This window comes from Anas platyrhynchos, chromosome 1 (genome assembly GCF_047663525.1).
Source record: "Anas platyrhynchos isolate ZD024472 breed Pekin duck chromosome 1, IASCAAS_PekinDuck_T2T, whole genome shotgun sequence".
Taxonomy (NCBI): domain Eukaryota; kingdom Metazoa; phylum Chordata; class Aves; order Anseriformes; family Anatidae; genus Anas; species Anas platyrhynchos.
Window position 1 is genome coordinate 78,737,623 of NC_092587.1, and position 15,809 is coordinate 78,753,431.

Genomic DNA, 15,809 nt, shown 5'->3' on the forward strand with positions numbered 1-15,809 from the left:
CACATTCAGCGCAGGACCTGTTTTCCTTATGGTTCCCAAGAAATTGCTGGAGGCTCTTTGAGACTACAAGGACAGAGGAAAGACTACAAACAGGCTTACAGGGATCTTGTATATGAATGACAGAGAGCTGACCACACACATCAGACCAGATCATCTTCCATGGTAGAATCAATGCAGATATTTTCTACTCTCAGTTTCTGTCTTGATTATCACTGTAGTTTTCTCAGACTTCAGTTTCCTGGCAAATGAGAGATGTCTCATGCAATTTTAAACATAAGAAGACCTGGGAGAAAAAATCAGAACAACTTTCTGCTGGATAACATGATTTGGACAAACAGAGAAGTTTCATCCAATATAAGAGCAAAATTTTGTTTCATTTTGTTATCTGATTTCTGTAACACTTGATACAAATAATTTTGTTTAAGTGTAAGCATAACTTCATTCACATTCTGTTAAAGACACTGCATCTCATTTCAGTTATGGCAAAAATTGCTAGTTTACAAAACATTTCAGTTTGAGCTTTCACTTATACTTGCTTTTCATCAAGTATTTTTCTTCTGTTATAAATTTTGGACAAAAGCAAAAAATATCAAAATATGAGAAGTGAAAATTTCCCAAGTGACAGAAAATGTGTCTGTATATAAAAGATTTTTATGCTGCAATGCACAGCAGGAGAAAGAAGAAATTCTTCCTGTGACAGTCTGTGCTGTAAATCACAAATGCTGTGGTGTGTCTCTGTTGTGGTTTAACCCAGCATGCAGCTAAGTACCACACAATTGTTTGCTTTGTGTATTTTTGCTCCCCCTGTCCCAAACCCCAGTGGGATGAAGGAGAGAATTGGGACCAAAAAAAAAATAAAAGCTCGTGGGTTGAGATAAAGACAGTTTAATAAGACAGTAAAATGAAAGGAAAATAGTAAAATAATAAAATAAAAATGCAATAATGTTAGCAATTATAATAATAATAATAGAACATGCAAAGCAAGTGATGCACAATGCAATTGCTCACCACCTGCTCACAGATGCCCAGTCAGACCCCGAGCAGTGGCATTCCCCTCAGCCAACTTCCCCCACATTTGTTGTTCAGCATGATGCCATATGGTATGGGATATCCCTTTGATCAGCTGTTCTGACTGTCTGCTCCCAGATTCTTGTGTACCCCCAGATTCCTCAATGGCAGGGCAGCATGCAAAACTGAAAATGCCTTGACCCTGCATAAGTACTGCTCAACAACAACTAAAACATCCATATGTTATCAACATTATTCTCATCCTAAATCTGAAACGCAGCATCATACCATCTACTTGGAGGAAAATTACATGTTTCCCAGCTAAAACAAGGACAGCCTGGCTGAAGCAGCCATGCCTCAACTAAGCTCCTCTGTGCTGGCCACTCCAACTCCCTGTGCCACTGCTTCTCTGCACTGCCCTCTCCCTCTGGGTCTTTCCCCATCAGGCCAGGGTCCCAGCATTGGGCTCACAAGGTCCCCAAGTGCCTCCCCCAACACCTTGCCTGAGGCAGGGTTCCTGCACCCACCCAACCCAGGACCAGAATGAAGCTGGAATCTATATACTATTTCTAGACTCACTTAAAAAGTGAATACTTTGTAATGTGGCCCTTGAGTGAAGCTGTTTATTTGCAATTTCATTCAGGAAGAATCATGAAAAAAATTCTGTGAATAGCATGGCTGCTTGAGACAAAAGTTTTACAGAAACTTCCTGCACATGGTATGGTTTTTGTTTTGAGATATTATCAGCAGAGTCTAGTTCAGAGATACTAATATCACTTGAATTCAGGTACTTTACTGAGGAAAGGAAAAGTCTGATGAAATCAGTCTACCTTGTGAAAGAAAGATAATATTGTCAGCATTAATTGTCAACATAGTCCACTGTGATAAATCTCAGCGTTGTACATGCAGCTCTCTGTTAGATCTTGTTGGCTTTTTTCTCATTTTAATTTTACCCTGAAAGTAAAAATTACAAAAGCCAGGAGGCTACTATTGCAGATGAATGGAATACAAGACAGAGTGCACTAGCTAGATAAAGTATAATTAAATATTTACCAACACCTATGTGAGGCCTTTAAGTAGGCAGATCCTGTGAATGTTACAGCTCAACTTCTGACTACTCATTGACACAAGGTAATGTTTGAAATAAGTAACAGGTAGTTTCACTGAAAATATGCAAGCTAATGAATGGACAGTTCTGGGTTTTTCTTTGTGTTTACATAAAGACCCACAAAGTTCTTTGTAGGTCAGTAGTTCTTTGTAGGACACAGGCTTTGTGCCCAAGAGAGGTGTTGAGGAGACTGGTTTTGAAAACCCAGTTGCTACAAATTTTCCTACCTTCCACTTCTCTTGCATGCATTTTTTCAGTGACCATATTTGCAGTGTAAAGCAGTGAGACCATGAGATTTAGAGCATCTCATGAAAGAGGCGATGACTACGACGGCATGGTTGGAAATTAATTTGAAATAGCTTTATGCTACAGAAAACAGTGAATTTCTACAGTGTTTGGAATAGCAGTCTTAAACCACAGGATTGAATAAAGTACAAACAAACAAAACAAACAAACAAACAAACAGACATCCAGTGTGATTTTCACATCACCCCATTTCTACATAAATCTTGGGAGGTTCAAACTGGTCATTAAGTGTTTCACCGAGATCAAATGTAGCCCTAGAGCATGTAACCCAAACTGTTGATTGAAATTCCACCCATGGCGGTTTTCAAGACATGGGTAGAGGCAGCTGACACAGATGTGATCTAGCATTGACAGGAGTCGTGTTTTGCAGCTGAAATCCAGACCTCCAGAGGACCTTCCCAAACAAAAAGTATGTGATTCTATGAGACTTAGACATCAACTTTAATACAACTATTCTACACCTTTGGTGTCAATTACAGGAAAAAGTAAGGCTGACTCAACAGTCTGCTTGTTGTCTTTTAAGACAGCCACAAGCCCACGCTATTTTTATGCTAGCAAGCTGAGAGAATGGATTTCATTGGCTTTATACCAGTATCTATTGCTCATATAACAAAACAAATGTTGCTTATTTTTAAAATTGACAGTTTGGGTGCTTGACCATTCTCTATGAGAGAAACCTATGATTCAGTGTGGTTCACTGGGCTGAAATTTGGGGATTTCAATTACTTTTTAAAGTTATTTGCTATTACTTTCTACCCCAGTTTACAACCTTCTATAAACCCATTTTCTCCAAGGCTTTCTATCTTCTTTATACTTTATCGTATCTTTTATTAGCTAATTTTAGAGCAACCTTTCTGTTCAGGAATTCAGTGCATCCATTTGCAAAACTGGATCCTTCTACCTTTATTTCTTGCTACTACACAGAGAAAAAAGGAAGTGTTATACAGCCTGAAAATAGCTTAAATTTAGCCAAAGTTTCTTCAAGATAGACCTGCCATGTCTTTGTGTCCAAGGGGATAACAAGAGAATATTCTTACCTCATTCCACCTGATTCACTTCCTTGTCAGCTATCCCAACTTCTTGGCCTTCAGTCTTAAAGGGAAAGAAATCTATTATTATCCCATCCATACTCTTTCATGCCTTTCTGCTTTACATGCTTATTTAGACTATGGTCCAAAAGAAAATGACTTTTTAAAGACTTTCTCTTTTTCCCACCCTGAACTATGCGAAAACGGTAATAAAAATGATTGATTTCTAAACTAGACAACCTCAAGTAAATCCTTTTAGGCCTGAGCTTAATTTTTGGAGGGTGGGTCAAGAGATAATTAGCTAGATTTTATGCTTGGAATCTCTTCATGTCATGAGTAAGGAAGGTTGCAAGGAGGAACTTTTAATCCTACTTGCACCGATGCAAATCTGGAGAATGGCAATTCTCATTGTGGAGTTCTACACCACATACACCACTATAACAGAGTAAGTGTTCATAAAAGTGGAAGACAAGATATTTGTCTTACCAACAATTTATATGGACAGAGTAAAAGAAGTCAGAATTTTAGCTAAGTGTTACATTTACTCACCTATACTAACCTGGATTGCTAGTTGTTAAAACTAGCATTAACTGTTGTCCTTTCTTTCCCTTTCTCTTTTTTTCCCATAAGCTCTTGTTCATATTCCAAATAGAAACCTATTAGATGATTAGCAGTAAGTGACAGAAACTGCCTTTATTTAAATGTAGTGGAGTGCATCTTGGTGCATTAAAATCTTTTAGACTTTAAAAAGCTGAACATTTAAATAATTTTGCTATTAAAATTTTCTTTTCCAACATGCCAAACCTGGTTTAACAAAACCTCATTTAAAGTCAGGAAAAGTATGCTCAGCTATAAACAGTTGGACTCATTATCTTTAGGGTTGTTTTTATTTTAAAGGTTTTCAGCAGAAGCTTTATTTGTGAAGATTTCTAAAGGACACTACCCTGTGAGTGGCGGTTTCACAGAGCACTCTGAAAAAAAAATACATGGAAAAAAAAATGTCCCTTGATGTTTAAAGATTTTTTATTCTTTCCTCTATGCATAATACCAAGTACATGCAGGGAGTAGACTACTTTCATCTCACACTTGTGAAATATGAAGGGGATGGAAAAAATCAAGCAAAGGCTAAGCAACCCAGAAGCTCCCCCGCATGGGGTGCTGAGCCCGGGAATTCTCTACTGCCACAGCCTGGCAGTGCCAGGGAGGCCCAGGTATGCACATTAGAAGAAGACATGGCATTGCAGGGGCTCTAATGAGAGTTTTGTTTCTAGTATACCTTTCTCATAATGCACCATTGCACAAAACCAATTATTTCTGTAATCAGGAAAGGGCTTGCTCTTACACTTTATTTGACTTTCACCCTGAACTTAAAAAGAAAAGGAGGAGTTGAAAAAAAACTCACAGCATATCAGGATAATTAATTATGGTAAACTGTAATTAATAAAATATTGTTCTGGTTTCTTGTATGAGAATTCTTCACTGTCAGATGGAATTTTTTCTCACAGTCTTCTTTGTGACTCTCTGATTAGTCATTTATATGGATATCTCATCTCCAAACTCTTGCAGAGAACTGTAAACCTTGAAGGAGCTTCTATTTGTAACTTGATAGCTATGATATGGGCCTGCCCACCTAAGTCTTGTAAGTCTCCTTCTGTTGCTGATACACACAAATTATAAAATCTCAAAGACCTTTCCAAATTGCTACAATAACTCTCCTCCTGCACAGCTGCCTGAAATTCTATGTTAAAAAATCATTATAACCTCCAGCTCTACATAAAGCTGTATCACAGAAGCATGTGAAGAAAAACAGATTTTAAGTACTCATGCAAAAGTAAATGAAAGATAACTGGTAATTTGGTCAGCTTTCTACTCTGCACCTTAGGAGACTGCTCTCTTCAAAATGTCATTTTGCATTTCTTTTTTCAGTGAGTGATATTGTTTAAGAAAATCTCAATTGCTGGTTACCTTTCTGAGAGGTCTATAACCTCTGTGAAGCTGAAGAATAACTCTAATCCATTTATAAAATAAAACTTAGCTATGTATAAGTAGTGCTGAAGCTACTACTACTCCTTCAGCCCTGAAAAGCTATTTAGCTTATTCTTCATTCCCTGATCCTTCTCTTCTAGAAGTCTCACCAGAGCTTCCGAGTCACTGTTCAAGCTGCAAACCTTCCCCATGGCACAAGAGCAACTCCTCTGCTGTGCTTCCTAAGCAAGAGGGGAGGTTCACACACCATTAACTATGGGCATACACACCTGGTTCAAGAGAGGGAGATGCAGCTGCAGCTAACTTCCATGCTGTCATGTATTCCAGTGATGTGTGGGAATAGGGCAGGCCCCTGGGTTACCAGAAGGAAATGAATTCCTCCATCTCATAGCCCCCTTTTCCTTCCCAAAAAACTACTTCAAGCTTTACCTAATGTGGAAAGAAAAGAAGGGCCCTAGACTCAGCCAGGATTTAACACGGTTCAATGAGATATGTAGTGCCTCTTCCCCTGGACAGCAGAGAAAGGAATAAGGGGTTGCTCTCACCAGAGGGCCCCTTTGCAGCAACACTCATCCTTCTGCTGCCAAAGAGTCCCAGAATTTGCCAGTCACACACAACAAAGCTCCTATATCGTCACATGCCTCACAATCCATTAATACTTTAATTAATTATTAATACATTAATAATACATTAATTAATTATTAATACATTGATACAAATCTCAGTGACTGAAAGACTAGGGTCAGCTATAACTTGAAAGGTATTTTTAAACCTGGAAGCATATGAGTAAGAGCTCCTTTGTTCTGATTTTATGGATGAAATATGTTCAGGGGCTGGATGAGATGAGACTATACACCAACCTGAAAGAGAAATAAGATGTTCACTGCAGAACTGAACCTGTTAACCTCTGCAGTGACCTCATCTAACACCAAATATTCCCCTCCCCCAGTCTTCCTCATGTTAAATAACTGGGGCATCCTTCAGGAGCCAGGTTTGCTGCTTTACCTATGAGGAATGCAGGGAGAGGGGGAGCAGTGAGTGAAAAGAGACTGGCACGAGAAGAGTAGCTCTTGCTGCAAAGAAAGGCTCTCCAGCTGGGGCTGTGTAGGAGGAAGCAGAGATTCTACCAGCAACCAGAAAGGTGGAGGGTTTGTCGTGATTTTTATTTTTTTTGTTTAATGCGAGCTAATTTTATTCTTCTATGACCCCTTTCTCATGTAGAGCTCTCAAAGATAAGAGTTTATTGTACTGCAGAGCATTCTAAAGACAGGTTTCCATATTGGGCAGACAGGGGCTTTGTCAAAAATCTCAAACATTTTAAATCAACAACACCCCATCCAAAAGTACCCCCACCCTGTCATTAACAAAACTTGCTGGTCATTACTGGATTTCTCATCCTAAGAGGACTCCTAATGTCCTATTTTTGACCTACAGGGTTAGAAAGTGTGTGTGTGCAGGCATAAGAGACAGAGAAATGACAGCTGAGATCCTTTCAGAATTGTGGAATTCCAAGATGGTTTAAGTGTGTGGGTGAGGGGCAGAAAGCATGAAAAAAAAAACAAAACAAAACAAAACACATCAAGCTCCTTATGCTTCTTGCCCATCCTCAGTTTATCTATGCTCATTGAACAGAGATGAGAGCAGATCTGCATTAGTATTTTCTGTCTGCATCTGCTGTACCCAGGCAAAAATGCCTCGAGGCCTGCCCCAACTGTCCTTCCCCCACAGTGCTGTTAATGTACTGACAGGCACTGTTTTGTCCTAGTAATTTGTTTACACATTTCCACTACATCTTATTTTCTGCATGTCTGTGCTCTAATTTTATTTACCAGCTTTTCAACCCCAAAGGTAAAAAAAAATAAAAGGAGATACCAAGAACAAAAAAAGAAATGGCAGGAAACTCATGTCTTTGTTCTTCTCACATGGACAGTAACACTCTCTTTCCATAGCTGCCCTTGCCACCACATGACAAATCGCACCTCTGTACTCTTCTGAGTGTTCCCTCAGTCCTGTCTGTTTTTTCCAACTGGGCAGTACAAAGTAAAGGGATTTGTGGAGTGACAGTTAATTCAGATAATTGTGTTTTCCTGCTGTCTGTTTATTGGAGATGCCAGTGCGCTGAGGGCAGAGGATCCCACGTGCACATGTATGCCTTATGTAGTGCACTGCATGCCTGCAGCTGCCCTTCTCTCATCCCATCTGTTGGAGATGGATGTTGATTTCGCTCATCTTGCCTCCTAAAAAATCAGCAGTAATAATGAATGAGCTCAGTGTTCAGTGGAATGTTGGCAGATTTATCTGGGCACATTAAGTGCATGTGCTATGCAAGGTTTCTGTGCTGCAAAAACACAATCAAATCTGTGGATCTGAATCCCATGATTAAACATCCCATGGTAGTTAGGTCTTTGCATCACTGTCACCTCTGTGGATTTCAATCTATCACTTTTCCTCTCACCAAGAGACCTTTCTGTTGTGTTTCCTGTCTACCTTGAATTTTTTTTACTGTAATTGTCAGCTCAAAGACTAGGCTCAGAGCTGAGAGCTTGTTAGGCAATGTCAAAGGACTTTTTAGATTTTTTTTTTTCTTTTTTGTCATGAACAAGGTTAGTTTTTTGAAACCTTCTATAAAGGGTTATTGTGTTGTTGTCAAATGTTAATTCATATTCACATTTTCCCTGACAATTTCTAAGCAAAGTCCCTTTTTCAGGTCAAAGATATTTTCTTTTCATCTTAGTCGAATTTTTATTGTAAATTAAAAGCTGAGTATGAAATGACAGCTTTTTAAACCTTGAAAATATTTGCCATCTTAGCTTTTCATCCCAGCCCAAAGTGTAAATAATTCTGAAAACCTCCTAAGAACAGTACAGAAGAGTAATACCAATTCAGCTACCTATGTGCTGTAATTGTGGAATGCAGCATCACAGGCTTTCAAGTCTGCTACGGAAATATCTATTCACCTAGAAGTATAACTCCTACTAGTGCAGCCCACATGACTATAACTCTTCAAACTGTTCCCACTTTCTTGCTATCCTCTGCTTGAACCCCCTTACTATTTTCTTCCTTATACAAGAACTTCTCTACTAAAGCAAACCAAAATTTACTCTTCCCATGGAAGGTACTTAAGGAGGAATGGTAGAAGCAGAATTCATCCTCTTAGCCTCAGTCAAATGTTAGGGACATCTTGAAATAAAGGTTCCACACTATGGTAACTGATTCTTTTTCAAGTTTTCTGTTTAGTTTGTTATTTGTTAGTTTTACCATAACATGAATTAGATGTAAAGTCCTGTGTTTTGTTGTGGTTTTGTTTTATTTTGTTTTACTGCACATATATAACAATGCTATGCATTTGTCAGAATTCTGCAAAAAAATAGCAGTAAAGAAATTGTAAAAGTCTTATCTTTGGATTGTGAGAACAGGGAGCAGTGGACACTGTAAACAGTGACTGTGTTGGTAGCATTTTTTTCAGAAGAATCAAGTAAGAAAAGGAATGAAGAGAAAGTCTGTTGCCTTTCAAAGTAATCAAAGTAATTCATGAAGAAAACAAGTCCCTCCAGGAAGTCAAAACTCACTTTCCATCCTCTAATAATGATGAAGAGCAGTTAGAAATAAATTAACAAACACGCTTTTTGGCAAATATGTCTTATATGAAATGTGACAAATGAAGGCAGATGTCCTATAACTAGTAATCCTGATTGCGAGTCCCACTTCTTTGTTTAAAAGATTATATCTTGTTACTGACTGGAGACATCTATATATGCATACTATATCTCCCAGATGTAAGAAGAGTCAACTGTCATTCTGGGGTAAAATGGAGAAAATATTAATGCAGTCCTGAGGACAAAGACTTCAGGGTGTTGGTTGATGAGAAGCTCAACAAGAGCCAGCAATGTGTACTCACAGCCCAGAAAGCCAAATGTATCATGGGCTGCATCAAAAGCATGGCCAGCAGGGTGAGGGAGGTGATTCTCTCTCTCTACCCTGCTCTCGTGAGACCCCACCATGCGTGCCGTGTTCAGCTCTTGGATCCCCAACCTGAGAAAGACACAGACCTGTTGAAATGAGTACAGAAGAGGGCAACAAGGATGACCAGAAGACTGGAATGTGTCTCCTATGAAAACAGGCTGAGAGAGTTTGGGTTTTTCTGAGAATACAAGTCTAGAGAATACAAGTCTCCAGGAAGACCTTATAGTGTCCTTCCAGTATGCAAAGAGGGTCTACAGGAAAGCTGGGGAGGGACCCTTTGTCCAGGAGTATAGCGATGGGACAAGGAGTAATGTTTTTAAACAAAAAGGGGTAGATTTATAGTAGATATTGGGAAGAAATTCTTTACTCTGGAGGTCGTGAGTCACTGGAGCAGGTTGTTCAGAAGAGTTGTGGATGCCCCATCCCTGGAAGTGTTCCAGGCCAGGTTTGATGTGGCTTTTGAGCAACTTGATCTAGTGGGAGATGCTCCTTCCCATGGCAGTGGTATTGAAACTAGATTAACTTGAAGGTCCTTTCCAACCCACACCGTTCTATGAGTCTGTGATTCTATAATGCTATGATCATGACCAATGTCATTTCTTACGGTCCTCAGACATCTCACTGGAAGTCTCATTGCCTTTTTCCACTTACAAATATCCCACAAAGTAACAAGATTGAATTGATTCATACTTCATTGTATTTAAATTGTACACTTTTCATTGTGTATGATTTTAAATCTGAAACACAGGCTTGGCATACAGAATTAAATATACAAGAATGAGAAATGTCTTTTCCTCTTTGACTGCTTTGTAAATTACTATATTTGATGGAACAAGGATATGTTCACAACCCACTGAAACTATCAGAAAATTTTGCATCAACTTCCCTAAATTCAGGAGTCCAAAAGGAATATTATGGCAGCAAAATCTACTCTTGTATAACGGCCTCAAGTTCCTCCTGCCAATGCACATCTTCTAACAAATATGCCAAAAAAAGCTGAATCTTCTCAAAGCGGAAAAGACATTGGAGGTTTTCATGTCCTTGCTCTGAATTATTTTAATATCTATGAATGCTCATAGCCCATAGAACTTTGATAAGTTCACTCTGAAATCAGTCTATTTTCAAACACTCAAAACTATCCATAAAAAAGATTAATTCTGCCTCCACATGTGCATATGTGTAGTCTGTTCATGTCAGCTAGGGATACACTTAAGCACATAATCAAGCACCTCACTAGATCTGCTCACTACAAAAAATAAATAAATAAATAAATAAATAAATAAATAAATAAATAAAAGAATAGAATAGAATAGAAAATGTAGTTGAAAAGCAGTTGAACATCCACATGACAAGGGTGGAAGCCCACCACTTAGAGGCCTGAGGTTTGCATCAACCTACAAGCTCCCCAAGCCAAATTACTCTTTTCTTGCTTGCTTGCTTTTTTTTTTCTTCTTCTTCTTTTCTTTTTTCCCTGTTTCTAAAGAGGATACAAAGAACAGCTTCTTTTAAAAGGATGTGGTTCATATAAATCAGTTTCAGATAAATGCAGCTGAGCTTTCAGGTCCTCAATGGGTATAAACCAGAAGAGCTCCAGTAATGTAAAAGAAATTAGGCTAGTTTATGCCAGATTAGAATCTGCCTGGATTAGACTCCAAAATGGCAGAGACAGGTCTCATAGCATTCAGTTCAAAAAGTAGCACAGGAAAGTAGTGTTTTCACACAAACTCCTCAAGCCTTCTCTTTTGAATTTAACTTCAAATGGTGGAGCAAAGCAACTTGCTTCCCTTGGGTCTGCTGTTTTTGTGCTCATCAGGCTCATTCAATGAACAATTTTCACCAGAAAATGTAGTTTTTGTCTATTCTCTGCCTCAGAATTAGGGCCCATGGGCAAGTCAGCAAGATGCAGATTCTCACAGACATTTTAGATGCTGTCCTCAAATTAGTACTTCAGTTAACTTTCAGAAAATGCCACATGGTTGGATTTCACCTAATATACTTGCTCTCACAAAATAAATAAATAAATAAATAAATAAATAAATAAATAAAAGTCTCTGTTATCCCAGGCCAGTGGCAGATCTCTTGAACTACATTCCTTCTTAAATAACACAATGACTGGGAGCTTTGAAAGGTTATGCTAGCAGTCCTTAGAAACGTGCATATTCTGTGACAAAGGACATATTGCAGACATTTATTAATCCCTGAGCTGAAGTGACATAGAAGTTACTTGTAGCCTGATGAAACGTGTAACACCCAACTGACTCACATGGCTAATACCAGTTCTAAACTTAGCCGTAGTCAGAATTGTAATTAAGAGCATATACATTTAGGGAATAGAATAATCTACTATTCAAGTCCAAACAGCCTTGTGAAGCATTACTGCTAAACTGAATTTACCACTGACTGGTAATTTTTTCACCATCCCAAATCCTATGTCAGAAGATGTTCAGGCTGTTACAGATAGATACATATTAGGCTGTAGATAAAAATAATGATATAGATTTAGATATTTATGACTATAAAACATTATTCTTTTAAAAACTTATATCTGTTATACACATGTGATGTGGATCTGCTGAAGGGGGAAATAAATAATTTTATTGAGTTATAGCCAGGAAAAAAGGCATAAAGAATACAGGTAATGCACATTTTTCAAATAGCAATATAAACATAAACAGAAAAACGTTCAAGTTAGAGTCACATGAAAGATTAGGCTAATCTTCAGATGCATTTTAGACTTGTATGTACAGCAGTTTTATGTTAAAAGTTGAAATACAAACTCCAGACATGCAACGTATCTCAAGATTACAAAATAAATAAAGATGAATGCAAATAAGAACCAACACTTGAATCTTCTTCCAGAACAATGAGAAAATTTGATATGTTAGAAACATTGTAAAAGTTACCCAAAGTATAAGAACTTATTTACAAAAGAGAAAGCACAGAGCCCCAGTGGTTTGGGGGATAAAAAAGAGACATTAATTTATTTCCAAACAAAATCTCAGGTAGTTAGGTCTTCTTGTGCCTGGGAGTGAATTCAAAAGTTTTGAATTTTTATTGCACTCTGAACACTCCTTTTGTAGTACTAAACAATTCCTCTATGAAAGAAACCTCCAAGAAGAACAGGCTTTCAACAGTTTGAAAGAAGAAATCCATCTCAATGAGAGTGCATGCTTCATGGGGATATCACAGTTATTTGTCCAGGTGAAAGTTTTTTCAGCTATTTCTGCTAACCAAAGATGATTAGAGAACAAGGAATAAATATGTTTGGTTTCAGTCGCTGCAACAGTATCTTCCCAATAGTCAGTATCTGCAAGAGGAAAGCAACCACACTTAGGTAATGCAAAAAACTATAGAAAGTATCAAGATAAAATCATTAGGCTCTACACTGCATACAGAATAATGGCTTAGATTCAAGTGAAAAATGCACCATTATTTCACTTTTCTTTCAGAGGTGCTATTATTAACTGAGTTTCACTAAGCATCATCAGTGGTTTTCCTGCTGGAAAGGTTTCCTTCATCAATTTTATGCATAATGAAACATCCTAGAGGAAAACAGTATTGCTTCCCCTATTACTGTTCTTGCAAATTAGATTTTTATGGAGGGCTTTATTCTCTTCAGAAAAATAGGTCAGCTCCCCTGCAGTAATATACACGGTACAAGGCCTACCTATCTGCTTGCAATGAATACAGTAAATGTAACAACCCCTTCATGCTGGGCATTTTGACATGCAACTAATTCCAACTGGTAAAATGACTATTTCCAACGGACAGATTTCCCCTGACCTCAGAGTTGAATAGAGGCCTAAATACTTAAACCCTTTTCTAATTCCAATCTCCCACTCTGAAAATATAGGCCAAAAATATCCCCTTCCAAGAGATTAGTCCTGGAACTTTATTGGACTTAAAGTTACATTCAAACAAACAATGTCCTAAGAAAAACGGTGGCTACTGAATAGTAAACAAAATGTATTCCAAAGGCATCACATCATGATTACAATGACTTCAATTTTTCTATAACTTCTAAAATAAATGTATTTTCTTTATGTATTGGAAAATAAAAAGACATGATACATAAGAACAAGTTAAATAAATGGAAATATAAAGAATATATTAAATAGATGGAAATAAAAATATAAAATAACTGTTTGCTTAAAACCAGTATAAAAAGAAACAGAACATATATTCCAAAATAGCTTCCTAGGCAGACTCTGTAAGACAAAACATAGGGAAAAAAAAAGAAAATTAAAAAAAAAAAATTAAAAAAAAATAAATAAAAAGGATTAATCAAAGTAGTTTCAATTACAGGAACTGAAGAATTTCTTTTAAACTGGGTCTGAGAGGGAGTAAGAACTGCTCTGACCACAAACGTATACCTCAGCCATAATACTTTACAAACACATGCCTGACTTAAATCATGTGTCTTTAGATTGGTCATGATTTAACAACACCTTTTTTTCAATATGTGTGCAGATACTTCACTCCTTCAGGCAGCCTGAAAGGACAAGTAGGAGGGAGAACCCTACAAACATTTGTCATCCACATTCTGAGAGCTGCAGCACAGGGACCACACTGTCACCTTGCTGCTTGTCAGAGAAGGTTGCCCTGTCACTTGTTTTCATGTTCCTCAGTTGTGACTTAACATGCAAAAAGCCACATGAAATCCATTTGAAAATTTTTGAACTGAATCCATATGAAGTAAAATAAACACTTCTTCCTATCCCCGAATACAAAAGACATGGCTTCTTCCAAAAGAGATGTCTGTGTGTTAATCTGCAGTGAAAACAGTGTCAGAGATGGTACCCTTTGAAGTTAAAGGAGAGTTTCCTGCTGCCGTTATGATGCCCAGATTCCTGACTGAGTTGAGAAATAACATGGTAATAGGCTTCCTAAGCTTCAAATAGCTCTCTGTAGATCACTCTCTTGCTCCATTGATCGTAGGAGGCATCAAGGTGACTGAGTTAGATGTTTTACTCAAATACTTCAAACAGCTGAACTGAAAACAGTGGTTCCCTATGAGGGCTCCTAATTCTGTTGTGAGTAATTCTCTCAGCATGAAGTTCAGCCAGGACAGGGTGGTAGATTTGAGTAGAAAAATAGGGAATGACATCTCAAACTTAAATACCTGATTTTTCCTCTGCTCTTTCTACTTTATTTTTTTTCTCTCTACTGAATTGTGTTAGCTTGAATCAAAGTTGATTTTTTTTGTCAGCTTTCTTAGTATTTTTGTACTTTTCTTCTTTCTTTCCTGTTCCTGGAGAACAGGAAGAAAACAAACAAACAAACAAACAAAACAAAAAAAAAAAAAAAAGAAAGTTGGAAAAAGAGAGGAATTTTAAAAGAAAAATTATTTGGTTTTGTTTTTATTTTAAAATTAACTGAATTTTCTTTGTAATTTAAAATTAACTGAATTTGACATATTCATATAAAATATAAAAATGATGAATGCTGCAAAAGTGGCATTTTTATACTCTTTGATTACATGTTTTTACTGTATGAACTTCTTGATTAAGAATTGTCAGACTAAAAGGTGCAAGCATTAGAAGTCCCTGTAAACTGGCATCCTGAGCCATAATCTTTCAGGGCAGCATACAGAGGTCAGTTTTGAGCAGTAGAGCATCTACGGTATAATATAGTAGTGTATGTAATACAAGCTAGGATAACACAGAGTAAGAGATTAATATTCTGCATCATATTGTGCTCTGTTATTTTTATCCTGCTGTTTCTTTCAACTCACCGTCTCATGACTCACACCCTCCCCACACTGGAATTTCTGTCTCAGTCCTGTGGCTCATTGGTGCGCTATGGAAGACGATGCCATGGAAAGCCATCTGGAGACCTGCACTACTGCATGAGCTCCAGACCACTCTGAAAAGCACAGAGACAGAATTATTTACTGATTTTTCATGCAACTACTCTGACATGCAGTTTCTCTAGCAATCAGTCTTCAGTATTTGTGAAGGTTGAAGTTCTTCCTGTTCTTATTGCCTTGGTGATGTCCCTAGATATGAAAAGGGTTAAAAAATTCAAATTTCTGGTAGTCTTAAGGAAAACTGACACTGTAAAAAACCTTTACAAAAATTACTAGCCTCCTCCTGTGAGGTGTTGCGGGCCCCTTTTGAGACACGTTAATGAAATGCAGTATCAATAAAATAGCTGTTCATTACACATTTCTTGACTAGCTTTATCACCTTAGGGCATGATCTTAGATGCCACAATAGAAAGACCATCAAGGATTTATGCTTCATGAACCCAAAACACAGTTACCTGATATGGAATAGTGAGAGCCATCCCTCACCGGCAGACATGTGATGAAGACCAGGTCATAAGAGGAATTAGATGCTTAAATCCTTAGTAATTGCATGCTTAGGTACTGTAATACAAAATCCCATGCCAGTCTGCTGCAGTATAAA

The 15,809-nt window shown here is 37.7% G+C and overlaps 1 protein-coding gene across 4 annotated transcripts in view; it reads right to left on the reverse strand.

The window, feature by feature from the left end:
* Nucleotides 1-1,631: 1,631 nt before the first annotated feature.
* LOC101801434 (potassium voltage-gated channel subfamily A member 5) overlaps nucleotides 1,632-15,809 on the reverse strand; it is a 41,692-nt gene continuing 27,514 nt past the window's right edge. For 3 of the 4 annotated variants that reach the window (XM_038169154.2, XM_072042552.1, XM_013093100.5), the window contains 2 exons: nucleotides 15,134-15,264; nucleotides 11,968-12,706 (listed from right to left, as the gene is read on the reverse strand). The gene's annotated coding sequence lies outside the window, so the exon portion shown is untranslated. Of the gene's footprint in view, nucleotides 2,817-3,459; nucleotides 3,515-11,967; nucleotides 12,707-15,133; nucleotides 15,265-15,809 lie in introns of those variants that run through there. The other variant, XM_072042555.1, reaches the window with a different exon arrangement.